The following is a 13,530-nucleotide window of genomic DNA, read 5'->3' on the forward strand; positions in this document are numbered from 1 at the left end:
CGTATGTGGAGAGGAAAGATCTACAAAGTACTGTAAGCTGTGAACACAGTATGAGTAGAGACAGAAATAATTTTGCTTGACTAGAGAATATTAAAGACTAGCTTTGCTGAAGTGAAGAATTCCAGATAAGTTCTATCAAACTATAAGCCTTTTGAAGCAGAGCCCACAACTTTTCCTCTTTATGATCCAATCACCTTAGCCCATGGAGTCAAATATTTATTGAATGTATAAACACAGTAAAATTGAGATGTTCTAGGAGGTAAGAATGGATAGGCAGTGAGCCTAACATCAGGCAGAGACAGATGGACTTGATCCAGTAACAACAGGAAGCCCGTCTTGTTCCTGAGCAGAAGACTGGCATAGTGAAAACTATTTTAGGAAGATCAAACTGGTCGCACGTGCAGGATAGAGTGGAGGCAGGAGCAACTTGGCAAAGACAGAGATAACAGCAAGGAGCCTGCTGCAACAATGAACATGAGGTAAGGAGGATCTGAATCAGGGTCATGAGAGAGAGAAAAAAAGAAAGAGGCCAATTCAGAGATAGTACCAAAAAAGCCCCGAGAAGGCCCTGTGATGGATCAGACACACTCTTTCGAGGCAGCAGACTGGCATGGGCTCTGGCGACAGACCTGGATACAGCTTTGGTTATCCTATTTCCTCACCTGTATGACTCTGGGCAAGATATTTAACTTTCCGAGTGCCAGTCACCTCATCTGAAAAAAAGGAGGAAATAAGGCTTCCTCACAGGGATGCTTTGAGAATTAAATAAGATTTAAGTGAAGCATTTAGCATAAAGCTGGTGGGCACTGAGCATTTGAACAACTGAGCACAGAATATGTGCTCAACAAATCATAGATATCATCTTCATCATTATTGCAAGTATACATCAATGATGACTTACATACAGTAGGACCTCAAATGTTGCAAGGACAAATGGATGGATAAATTAATGAATGAAAAAGTAAATGAATAAATAAATTCAGGAGTTTTCAAGCATGAGTAAAATAAGAATGATGCTAGAAAACATTAACAGAATTGGGGAAAGGGAAAGTGAACTAGTTAGGAGAGAAAATAAATCCTGTTATTAGGGCCTTTTCTGGGGCAAATTTAATTGTATACACTAACACATGTACTTCACTACCTCCTTAAAAAATTAAGCTGTGGGCTGGCCAGTTAGCTCAGTTGGTTAGAGCATGGTGCTGATAACACCAAAGTCCAGGGTTTCATTCCTGTACCACCAGCTGCCAAAACGAACAAACAAATAAACAATGAACCTATGATGCAGCCAAAACAGATTCCATTATCTCCATTCTACAGGTGATATTATTGAGTCTCAGAAGTCAAATGACTTGCCCACGTCTCATGGCTACAAAACTGGCAAGGGGAATATATCTGACTAGGGGTACAGGTAGGTGCTCCTTCCACAGCATTACTGGGCCCCAGCTCATATCCCTTAGGACAAACCTGAGTTACATGTTCCCTCAGCCAGGGAGGAGAATCATACTCCCTGGATTTTTAATCCATTTTCCTCCCCAGTGATATTAAATACTGTTAAAATATCTAGGAAAATGGGAAGAGAGGAGGAGAAAATCTCTGTGTCTGGCAAATAGGTTATTACCAATAGTCTTGGAGAAATTTTCAGAAATGACAGAAAAATAAGTAGGTTTTTGGGAATTAAGGAAGAGGAAAAAGTTAGGAGGAAGATCCTGTTTTCCATTTTTACCATTTCTACCTGACCTGAACCATTTCTACCTTGCTTTTACTGGAACCCCAGCATCCTTGATGCCTTGATCTCCGCTTGTCTCGCCGCACCAAACCTTGATCCCAACTGTCTGCTTTCCCTCATCCCATTCCTAGAGAAGCTGGTTTGAAATCCAGGCAGTACGAGAGCAGGGCAAACTTACACATCTCTGAAAACACAAGTAAGGTAAATGTGGGTGTAAGTTCTTCAGGAGTCAGGAAAGGAAAGGGTTTGCATACTGAGTGGGGAATGGAGGCTGAGAGACAGGAAGCTTGGAAAGCTGGATTCAAAGTAGGAACCCAGGAAGACAACATGCACAAAGCCTTTTGTTCCTAGGTCCTACTCCTATATCTGCCTTACAGATCTCATACAGATAGGGCCTAGACTCTAAAGGGATTTCCTTCATGTCTCCAGCTCCTCATTATCCCCAGAAATGTCTGCAGCCCACTCCCAAACTGAATGCAGCTCTACCCACTTCCAAAGAAATACCCAGTGACTTCCAGGCCCATGTCCAAGGAACCAGACCTCCAAGAGTCAGGAAGGAAAGCTACACAATACGCCTCATTTATCTTCAATAAATGAACTTCTGTAGGAAGGCCAGAGGCACTCAGCCCCCTACACAAGAACTGCAACACTCCCAGGGGTAGCAGGAAGCCCACTTAGCCTCTTTGAAGTTCCTGCTGGTTCCTCCCTCTGAATTAACCAGCAAGTTCCCGGCACTAGGACCCGGCAGGCAGGGAACCCTGAGTCTGCGCTCTAAAGAGAGAGATGCACCATTTCACAACTTCAGCAAAAGCCAAAGCAGCCAACAAAGCCACAGCCACCTCTGCTGTGCTGGATTCTGCCTTTTGGGCAGCTCACCGGCCACTCCTCATAAGCACAGCATTCTATCCTTTCTCTTTTTAAGCCCACGTCATCATCTGATCATAATGAAAATAAATCTCCTCAAGCTACCATGCAAAGGCGTATCCATGGCAACCTCAAGAGGAAGGACACAGAGATGATGCTCCAGTGGCTGCAGCAGGAAAAGGTAAGCCCATTTCTCTTCCATCCATGCCATACCACCGTTCCCCCCTTTCACGCAAGTCAGGTGTGCACTTTATGTGCAAATTATATCACACCAAATGGGAAAACACAAAAGGTGAGTTAACCATTGTGCTATTACATAAGGTAACAGGTCTGCCAGTCTCATAACTGAGCAGTAGAAATCTTTTTCTGGGTGATGGGAATGGGGACATGGTCTCTCTTTTTATTTACCATCTCAGGTGACACAACCTCAGACTTCAATACCTGACAAATCAATACCAGTCGCTTGTTTTTCTAGTCAGTATGCTGGGAAATTACTCAAAGATTTCAGTTGCCCTATGTAGTTGCAAAAAGCTGGCAGCAACACTGACCCCACTGCCCTGCCCCCCCATGCCACAGACTGGCATGGTAAGACTCCTTCCAAAGCAGCCCCAGATTCTAGCCCCTCAAGGTCCACAAATTGGGAGTTGGAATTAAATTTTTGCCTTTTCTAATATCTCAGGAGAAGGAATCCCATTTCTGCAGAGGTAAGAGATTCATCAAACACAAATTCTACTAAGCCTAAGTAATCCTCCCTGCCTCAATTTCCTCTTCTGTAAAATAGAAAAAATAATAAAACATTTCTAATAGGATTGTTGTAAAAATCACATAAGAATGCCAGAAAAGCACTTAGAAGAGTGGCTGGTATGAAGCACTCAATAAATGTCAGCCATTATTATTATGAGGAAGATGAAGGAGAAGCCTATAGTGTAGAATTTCAGTTCAGAGGGTAGTCAACACTCTTGGAGCTTATCTCAATTCTGCTCTCCTTCTCTTTCCTCTGGATAATTGTTCCAAGCTTCCTTTACCACTTTCAAGTCCCTACTCCCTTCTGACCCCACACCAATGCCCCCACCCTTCAGCAGATAACCTTGCTAAGAAAGAAAATTGAGCCTATGAGATAAGAATTCCTTTGCAAATTAAGATATGTCTGCATCCCTCATTACCTCTTTCTTCCTAAATTCCTTCCTTCTTCCATCATTTCTCTTCAAAGCAATTGGTGTTCTGTTCTTTATAGGCAAAAACCTCCACCCTCCTCTGAGGATCTACTTTAGCAATCATCTTTGCTCTTGTGCCTTCAATTGCACCCTCTCTACTGGATCTTACACATCATCATAAAACCCATGCTCGGGACTTTTCTATTCTAGGAAAAACTGTCTCTAGTCTCTGCTACCTCCCCCGCAAGCTGCCACCACCTCTATTCTTCCATTCCCTGCCAAACTCCTCAAAGTGAGTACACCCTCCCTGTCCTCACTTGCCATCTACTTCTCAATCCATTGCAATCTGGTTCTGTCCCTACCACTCCACTGAAGTTGCTCACGCTTAAAAAGTAAAAGAGCCCTGGGGCTGGCTGGTTTGCTCAGCTGGTTAGAGCATGGTGTTATAACACCAAGGTCAAGGGTTCAGATCCCTGTACCAGCCAGCCACAAAAAACAAAACAAAAAAAGTAAAATAGCCCTGGTGACCACAATCTCCAACCTTAAGGTACATTTTCTAAGCTCATCCTACCTGACATCACTATAGCAACTGAGACTGCTGATCTCCTCTATAATCATTGGCCTTCTATAAGCATGGCTGGGAGAGCTCATCCATTCCCACAACCTCAACTACGACCTACGCCTACCGCCCCTAGGCAGACTCTCTTCTGAACCTCAGACCCACATCTCCACCTGTCTGCTAAGTGCCACAGACCCCTCAAGTTCAATATGACCCAACACATACTCAGTATCTCCCCCATCCTCCCCCCAAAGCTCCTCCTTACATTCCTTGTTTGCTACTGGCACCACCATCCACCCAAAATAGAAAACTGAGTCATCCTCAACAACTCCTTCTCTCCTGTTCTCAAGAACCAATCAGTATTACGTCAGGTGAATTCTGTCTCTACAGTCTCTCTCAGATTCATCCCCTCCTCTTCATCCCCACTGACTTAATCCTTAGTTAGCCCTAAACCATGCCTGTTATTACAAGAATCTCCTGATGTCCTGATCCAGGTTCTCCACCTTCAGTCTATTTCCACAGTTAACTTCCCAAAACACAATCATGTCACCTCCCTGCCTAAAAACCTCTAGGGCTTCCCTGCCCACAAAATTGAATCTTCTTACCACAGCATTATAGACCGCTAAAAACCTGGCTTCATTATGAATCCAGTCTCATAAATCATCTCGCCTTTGACCCCAAAGTTCTCTTATATCCCAGTCATTTGGATCTATTTACCTTTCCCCTTGAGCCCCTCCAAATGTCACAGATGTCACCAGGACTATTTTCCCTCGTCATCCTTCAAAGCCCCGCTCAATTATCACCTTTCTCTGAAGAATCTCCTGACTTCTCCATGTACAGCCATTCCCTCTCTGCCCTCACACAGCACTTTGGACAGCACTTTCTCCATTACAATATCACATTTTATTTTAAATACTGTCTCCCTTATTCTATCATGAATTCCTCCAGGACGAAGAATTTTATTCATCTCAGTATCTAAGCACTAAACACTGTGCTTTGCACAGAGAAGGCACTCAATGTTGAATAGACACCTGTACCAACACCAGGCTCTCAGGATATAAATTGGCTTTAATGGTTTTCCCGAGAGTAGCTCCATCCTTAAAGAACAACACCATGGGGGAAATTCACACACACACACACACACACACACACACACACACACACACACACACACACACACACACACACCTAGTAGATGTGGCACGCACGCACACACACACACACACACACCCTAGTAGATGTGGCTCTTTCCTCTCCAGATAGGAGAAACTAAAAGTCCAGAGATAGTCCCAGTTCCTATGGAATTTGACAGTGACACTAAATCTCAATCTCCTATTCTTTCAGGGTAAAAGAACCACAGTGAGGGCTCTACGTTTAGTGCGGATCTGGGAAACAGCATTAGTGAGGCGCTGGGGGCAGCAAGGGGCCATGCTTTGCTGCACTGAAGCCCTTAGGAGATATAAAGGAGCTTAGGGAGGTCAGAATGGATACCTAATCTGTCCTTCAACCAAATTCAACTGGTATCAGCCTGAACTTCAAAAGAAAAATGATATAATGCCAAAGTCAGACTCTCCAGGATGGCAAGGACCCTAACACAGGTTTGAGTCAGGCAATCTCTCAGCTCTTACTTCTTCAGGGAACACTGAGGACCCAGTTTCTATTTCCCTTGGTATGGGACAGATAGCCCAAGTGCCCCAGCACCACCTAGTAGCTGTGGACAGGCCAAGCAACATGGGAATCATCTACCATAATCCTTCCCAACCTGTAACTCCAGGCAGCCGTTAGCAACGACGGAGCTGGTAGAGCAAAACCTAGAGTGGCAGTTGTCAATAGTATTATGATTCTCCCAACTACAGTCATCCCTCAGTATCTCTGGGGAACTGGTTCCAGGACCTCCCACAGAAGCCAAAATTTGCAGATGCTCAAGTCCCTGATATAAAATAGCACAGCGTTTACATATAACCTATGCACATCCTCCCATATACTTTAAATCATCTCTAGATTACTTATAATACCTAACACAATGTAAATTCTATGTACAAACAGTTGCTATACTATATTGTTTAGGAAGTAATGACAAGAAAAAAAAGTCTATACATGTTCAGTACAGATGCAATTTTTCCCCCTCTAATATTTTCAAGCCACAGTTGGCTGAATCCACGGGAGCAGCACTGACAGATATGAAGGACTGATTGTATTTTGACTCCTTCCTAAGAACTTCTTCTCCTTTGTATTCTCACATTCAGTCAGGCTCATCTTATCAATTCTTCCAAAGTACTGCCATCTGCATCCTTCCTTTCTCCTCCATTATCACTGTCATCACTTTGGTCTGCCATTATAATAGCTTTGAAAATTAAGGCAAATCATTTACCCTCTTTGGTGCCTCATCTATAAAACAGGGTAACGGCTGCTCTGCCTATCTCATAAGATTATTAAGTCAAATGAGATCATGCCTATGAAAAGTTCTGTAATCTGTAAAGTGTTCTACATAAACATAAGGCATTATTGATATTATCAACCTAAGTCTTCTATTCCTCATGTGTGAAGCCTATCTGGCTGCCTGCCTTTCTCTTTCCCTACTTTCAGCCACCTTATACATCACAGTAGGACAAACACATCCTCTAAAATACTGCTTTGTCTGTACACTCATCTGCCCAGCATCTTTCACTGACATCTCATTTCTTACTTTAACGAAACAATCCTGGATTTGACATAAGCAGTCTCATCTCTACACCACTGTCAGCTACTTAGGATGCTTTCCATAGTCTTTTGAGCCACACCCATCCTTCAAAGTCCTGCTAAAGCCCACTACACTCCATGCAGTACAAAGACAAATTTAAGAAAGGTATTTCTCAAATATGATGGAAGAATTAAGAACAATTCAGTTTGGAGAAAACGTGGCAGGAACAGCTGTCATCTAATGTTTTCAGAGTCAACTTTTTAAAAGGAAGGATTACACATTTTTTTGTTTGACTCAGACATAACCTAAGACCAACAGGATGGAAATTGCAGAGATGTATTTTAGCAACATGAAAAGCTTCCTTATTGAGCTACCTAAAAATAAAATGTGATGTCTTATAAGTAGTTAATTTCCCATTATTAGAAATGTTCAAACCAAATTGCAAAATTTGCCAAACTGGCAAGAATATTTTAGATAGAATTCAACTATCAAAGGGTAACGACTAGAATCACAGCATTTTAGATCTGAAAGGAACCTTAGAGATCTTCTAGTCTAGACTCCTATTTTATAGGCCTGGACACATGAACTGACTCACCCAAGTCAGTACAGTTTGTTCTGGAAAGCAGAGAGCAGAACATGGTGTCTAACTTTCAGTCCACTGATCTACACACTTGTTACTCCACGGACCAGCAGCATTAGCATCACATGGGAACTTGTTAGAAATGCAGAACCAATCAGAACCTGTATTTTAATAAGATCTTATTAAACGTATGCACCATTAAAGTTTGAAAAGCACTAACCTACACTGCCCCTTCCAAACCTTGAGTTTCTAATTCTGGAACTGCATTTCCCAAACTGTTCTGAATGTAAAACAGAGGCACCACTCACCCCCCCCCCCCCAAAAAAAAGTATTTCGAAGTAAAATTTGGGGAACAATCCCCAATTGGAGATTCATGGTAAATATCAGCATACTGAAGGCTCTGTAATACTCAGCGGTAGAGAAAACTTTTACCATGAAACTTCCAAACACATTTCAGCACAAAATGCCTTTTTAAAATAAAGTTATCACCATCTCTCTTAACATCCCGTAGCTCATGTCTTAGTAGTACATCAGGTAAAGATCTTTGCCTCTTAGCTTTTCAACTCTCAGTACCTCAAGTATACCAGAGTAGCAAGTGGTCAGTATGGGCTTGCTGCTCTCCTCACTGCAAAAATGACGGCAAGTTTCTAAATCGATGCCACTTTGAAAACAGCAAGGTTCCTCATCTGTGCGATTTAGCTGTGGTTCTGTCCAAAGGCAAGAGGGATGCGCAAGGTGACTTCTCAACGGTCATCTTGCCAGCTAAGGCGGACCCCACGAGCGGGAACACGCACACCAAACCCATATCCAGACCCGCATGAGTCCGCTATGATTTTTTTTCGTTGGACGCAAATTTCTTAACCATGTGCCCATAGGAAACCTGTGGCTCGGTATGGATTCAGGGGTGCCTCGGAAGCTCCCAGGAAAGGTGGGAGACCTTTGCAGTTCGGGAGGAACTCTGAGCCGCAGTCACTCTGACCCTGGGAGAACATTGCCAGGCTGAAGAGCTCAGGTGGGTCGGAAGGCCCTGGGGTCAAACACTCAGGAGGAGCCCCCAGACCTGGGTGGGCGCCCGCCCCTGCCGTGGCCCACTCGTGCCAGTTCCCGCCCCGCACACCGGGCTCTGTGCCGCGCCCTGGGCCGGCGCCGAACCCCCAGGCCACCGCCGGCAAACCTCACGAACACGTGGAGGGGGAGCGGAACGGACGGTTGGCAGGGTCACCGCCTCCGTACCTGTCCTGTCAGGGGCTCCGCGCCCGGCTCCAGCCCCACAGGCGACCGACGCCCAAGACTCTGAGGGTCCCGCCCCGCGCGTCCCGCCCTCATGGGCTGCCCAACGCGCCGCCCGACTCCTCAAGTCACGTCCCAGAACCCCTCGCTCCTTAGGCCCAGGGGCGCTCTGGGTCTGTGTAACATGCTACTCTTTCCCACCGTTCCGCCTGCGCTAAGAACTGCTCGCCGAGCACCGCCAAGAAGACATGGGTCAGGCACAATGCTGGACACCTGGGGCAGGATATGCGCACGCGCACTGTGCCTGGGAAGCCCATTAGGACCATAGAGAGGTGCGTCGTGGCGAGCGCCCTCTGCCGGCGTTGGGGAGACAGAGCCGAGGGTCTGGAGGACTCATTCGCAAGATCGAGTTAGTTAAACTGATGAAAACAATAACGATAAACTATATCTCGTCGGTTAGCTTTGCGAAAAAATTAAATTTTGCTGCTACTTAGTGTTATCCCCTATTGGGGGATACAGGCATTCTCATGCCCTTTTGATGAGAATGTAAAATAAAAGAAACATGATAGCATTTTGGCACTTTCATATTAAAAAAAAAAAAAAAAAAACCAAAAAACCTGTTAACCCAACTGCAAACGTCTTGACCCAATGAACCCACTTCTAGTAATGTAGCCTAAAGAAATAGTCGAATGTGTGCAGAGATATTTGTACAAGGATATTGGGAGGGGCAGGATTTGACAGAGATATGGGTTCTGATTCTAACTGCAGTTTACTAGCTGTATGAGACGGGTTGGTTCCTTAACCTCCCCCGTACGTCAGTGTCCACATTTGTAAAATGAGAACGTGCATGATAGTGTCTATCTCATTAGGTTGTTAGGAGGATTAAGTGAATCCATGGAAAGAGCCTGAAGTATAACTATTATAATGTATGTCTCAGTTAATCTCAGACAGAAAACCTGAAAAATCCATAAAGTTGATGGTGGGGTGGGGGTGGGGGGTAAACGAAGGGATGAATTGAGCAACCTCTCCACTCCTCCCCCCCCCCTTTTTTCCCATTTCACTTTCTAAATATTTCTAATTGTTATTCTGAATCAATAATACATGGCTTAAAAATCAAAACAATATTTAAAAAGCATGCACTGAGAAACCTCCTTTCGACCCTTGTTCCCATCCACTCCATCCCCCTTGTCTGCGACTGGCAACCATTATTATTAGTTTCTGGCTTCTCTTTTCAGTGTTTCATGTGAATACAAGAAAATATGAATACATAGTCTTATTCCTCCCATTTCTTATGCAAAAGGTAGCACACTATATACACTTTCACCTTCTTTTCTTAACAATATATTCTGGAGGTCTATTAAATCAATAAATTAGAGATCTTCCTCATCCGTTTTTTCAGCTGCATAGTACTCTATTGCATGGATACACATGATTTATTAACCAGCTTCTAGTTGCATACTTTGTTTCCAGTCTTTTAGTATTACAAACAATGTTGCAATGAATCTCGTTGTACACAAGACATTCTATATGTAAGCAGATATATCTGTAGGATACATTTGGGTCAAATAATATATGCATCTATAATTTTAGTAGAAATGACCTCCATCCTCTTCAATTAGAGAGAAATGGTGTAAAAAATACATTTAAAGGCTTTAAAGGGCACTGCATACACATAGTTTTTATTGTGGTAAAACAGATAACATAAAATTTACCATTTTTAAATGTACAGTTCCGTGGCATTAAGTACGTTCACATTTCTGTGCAACCATCATCACTATTCACCTTCAAAACCTTTTCATCTTTTCATACTAAAACTGTATCCATTAAACACTAACTCCCCATCCGCCCCTCACCATAGCCCCTGGTAATCATTATTCTTCTTTCTGTCTCCATGAATTTTACTACTCTAAGTACCTCATCTAAGTAGGAGCATATAATATGTGTTCTTATTTCACTCCACATAATGTCTTCCTGGTTCACCCATGTTGCAGCATGTGTCAGAATTTCATTCCTTTTTAAGGCTGAATAATATTCCATTGTATAGATATACTACATTTTCTTTATCCATTCTTCCATCAATGGACATTTGGGTTGTTTCCACCTGTCAAAAGACAAAATTTAACATATTGGGTTTAAAGATCTAATTGGCTTTTATTAGCGCTTCGTGAATCAGGCAGCATCTCAACTAAATTTTTTTTTTTTTTAAAGATGACCGGTAAGGGGATCTTAATTTAACCCTTGACTTGGTGTTGTCAGCACCACACTCTCCCAAGCGAGCTAACCAGCCATCCCTATATAGGGATCCGAACCTGTGGCCTTGGTGTTAACAGCACCACACTCTCCCAAGTGAGCCATGGGCTGGCCCTCATGTCCCCAACTTTTAAGTGGACATGGCACCATTCCTCTCCCAGAGAAAACACTGTAAAACACCAACAGCACCTCATGTCCCACCTTCCCAGGTAGCCACGGGCTGGCCCTCAACTAAAGATTTTTTAATTTAATTTTATTATTATTATTTTAAAATTAAAAGTAAATCAATAAAGAACAAATTTAACACACAAAGATTAACAACCTTAATGCAAAAAGATCTCTTAACAATGAATTAGAAAAATTTAAGGAGGAATTTGGTGAAGGACATGAGCAGATTAAGCCACACAACCCAAAGAAACACAGGTGGCTAATAAGTACACGTTAATAAGTAACATCTAAGATGTTGTCGGGAGGCAGGGGGCAGGGCCTTTGGTCGCTCATCTAAAGATTTAAACAAGCACACTGTTGGGCATGGCAGAACAGTCGGTTTTTATAAGGCAGGTTGAGCAGAAGGAAACAGCCTCATACACAAAAGTGGATTGTTTAACAATAGCTTACTTCAGGTTATTTTCCTTGTTAAGTGTTAAAGCAGAGGGAAATTCCTCATCATGCTGGCTAAAACTGGCCTGATTGGGGATTTGGCTATCATCTCTCTCCTGATTTCTCAGATGGTCAGCTTAGTTTTGAATTGACATGGAATTTTAGCATGTGAATGGCTCCATCTGGTTTGGTCTGTTGGGATCTAGTGCAGGAGTTCAGTTTAATCAATGGACTCACATAACTTTTATTTAACACACATTTTGGCCATTGTGAATATGCACAAATTTTTTTTAAACACAAGTATGTGAGTCTCAGTCACTCCATCCCTAAGATTTCTACACGAAGCAACTCTTAATACCAGTTTTTTGTGTGCTATCTCAGAGACAGGCTCTGAAAACTTGAGTACTTTAAATGCAAACAGCAGTTTCCTATACACATTGTTCTGAAACTTGCTTTTATCCCCACTGGGCAATATATTTTGGAGGTTGTCCAGATTGGTACATATTGATCTGCTTGAAATAAAATATCTCTCTTCTGGGTGAGTTTAATGACCTTTAACAGATATGCTGAGTTTTTAATGTGAAGCTACCAGGCCTCAGGTAGAATTTCTCAGCACCATGAAAGGGGGTCCTACAGAATTTAAAGGACAGGATGTGCTAATAGGAGAAATATTGTTTCTTTTACATTGGATTAGGCTGAGTGATCTTTAAGGAAAATTAATATTGTCTTTGTCCTGTGTGTTTCTTCATAGGTGCTATTGTAAGAGACCCAGCCAGCCTTTGGCTCCCTCTGATGGGGAATTTGAACAATACACCAAGGACCCCAAAACTCCTATTTGCATGACTAGAACCCACCACACCAACCTGTGATGTTGAACAGAAAAGAACATCTCTGCTCATCTGGGTGGAATGCTAGACATCATAGTACATGGGAAGGACTCAAGGAGGGAAAAACCTCCCCCTGAGGAAAGGAATGCTGTTTTCTAGGACAAGGTGGGTTTTCAGACTGAAAGATGTGGAGAGAAGATTAGATAAAGGCAGAGAGCAAATCAAAGATGGCAAAGCCAGATACAGGGGTGGATAAATGTCGGGGAGAAAAACCTCTGGATTAGCTATACCAGCGTTGTCCAATAGACATAAAATGTAAATTTGGAAATTGTCTTCAATTGGGAAATAGATAATAAATTTTAAAGAAAATTTTTGGAGAAAATTATTAAAATTAACTTTCACATAAGCCAGCCACACTGATAATTTTAAATTTTCTGGTAGCCACAATTTTAGCTCTTTGTTTTTATTTTTGTTTTTGGTTTTTTTTGCAGCTGGCCTGACATGGGGATCTGAACCCTTGACTTTGGTGTTATCAGAACTATGCTCTAATCAGGTGTACTAACTGGCCAGCCTGGTAGCCACAACTTTAAAAAATAAAAAGAAAAAAGTGAAATTAATTTTAACAACATATTTTATTTTACCCAGTATATCCAAAATATCATCATTTCAGCATGTAATAATGTAAAAATATTAATGAGGTATTTTACATTTTTTTGTACTAAGTCTTTGAAATCCAATTTGTATTTTACACTTACAGTACATCTCTATTCAGATGCCAAATTTTTATTGGAAACACTTGATCTGGTTCAGACTTCATAAAATTTACAATTGGAAAAGTAGACTCATGTATGCAACTCATTTCAAACATCTTAATAAGTTTTCCAATAACTGAATTGAATATCCATTTTTAAACTTAAATTTAACTTAATTAAATAGAATTTAAAATTCAGTTCCTTAGTCACATTAGTTAAATTTTAAGTGCTCAGTAGCCATATGTGGCCAGTGGCTACCATATTGGACAGTAGAGAGAGAGCTTTGACCCCTCTCCCTGCTTTGTTAT

General features: G+C 42.2%; 1 protein-coding gene across 1 annotated transcript in view; it reads right to left on the bottom strand.

The window, feature by feature from the left end:
- DCTN1 (dynactin subunit 1) overlaps positions 1–8,880 on the bottom strand; it is a 29,866-nt gene extending 20,986 nt beyond the window's left edge. The window contains exon 1 of the mRNA XM_063079002.1: positions 8,797–8,880. The gene's annotated coding sequence lies outside the window, so the exon portion shown is untranslated. The remainder of the gene's footprint in view (positions 1–8,796) is intronic.
- Between the last annotated feature and the right edge of the window lie 4,650 nt (positions 8,881–13,530).

Source organism: Cynocephalus volans, chromosome 14, assembly GCF_027409185.1.
Source record: "Cynocephalus volans isolate mCynVol1 chromosome 14, mCynVol1.pri, whole genome shotgun sequence".
Lineage (NCBI taxonomy): Eukaryota > Metazoa > Chordata > Mammalia > Dermoptera > Cynocephalidae > Cynocephalus > Cynocephalus volans.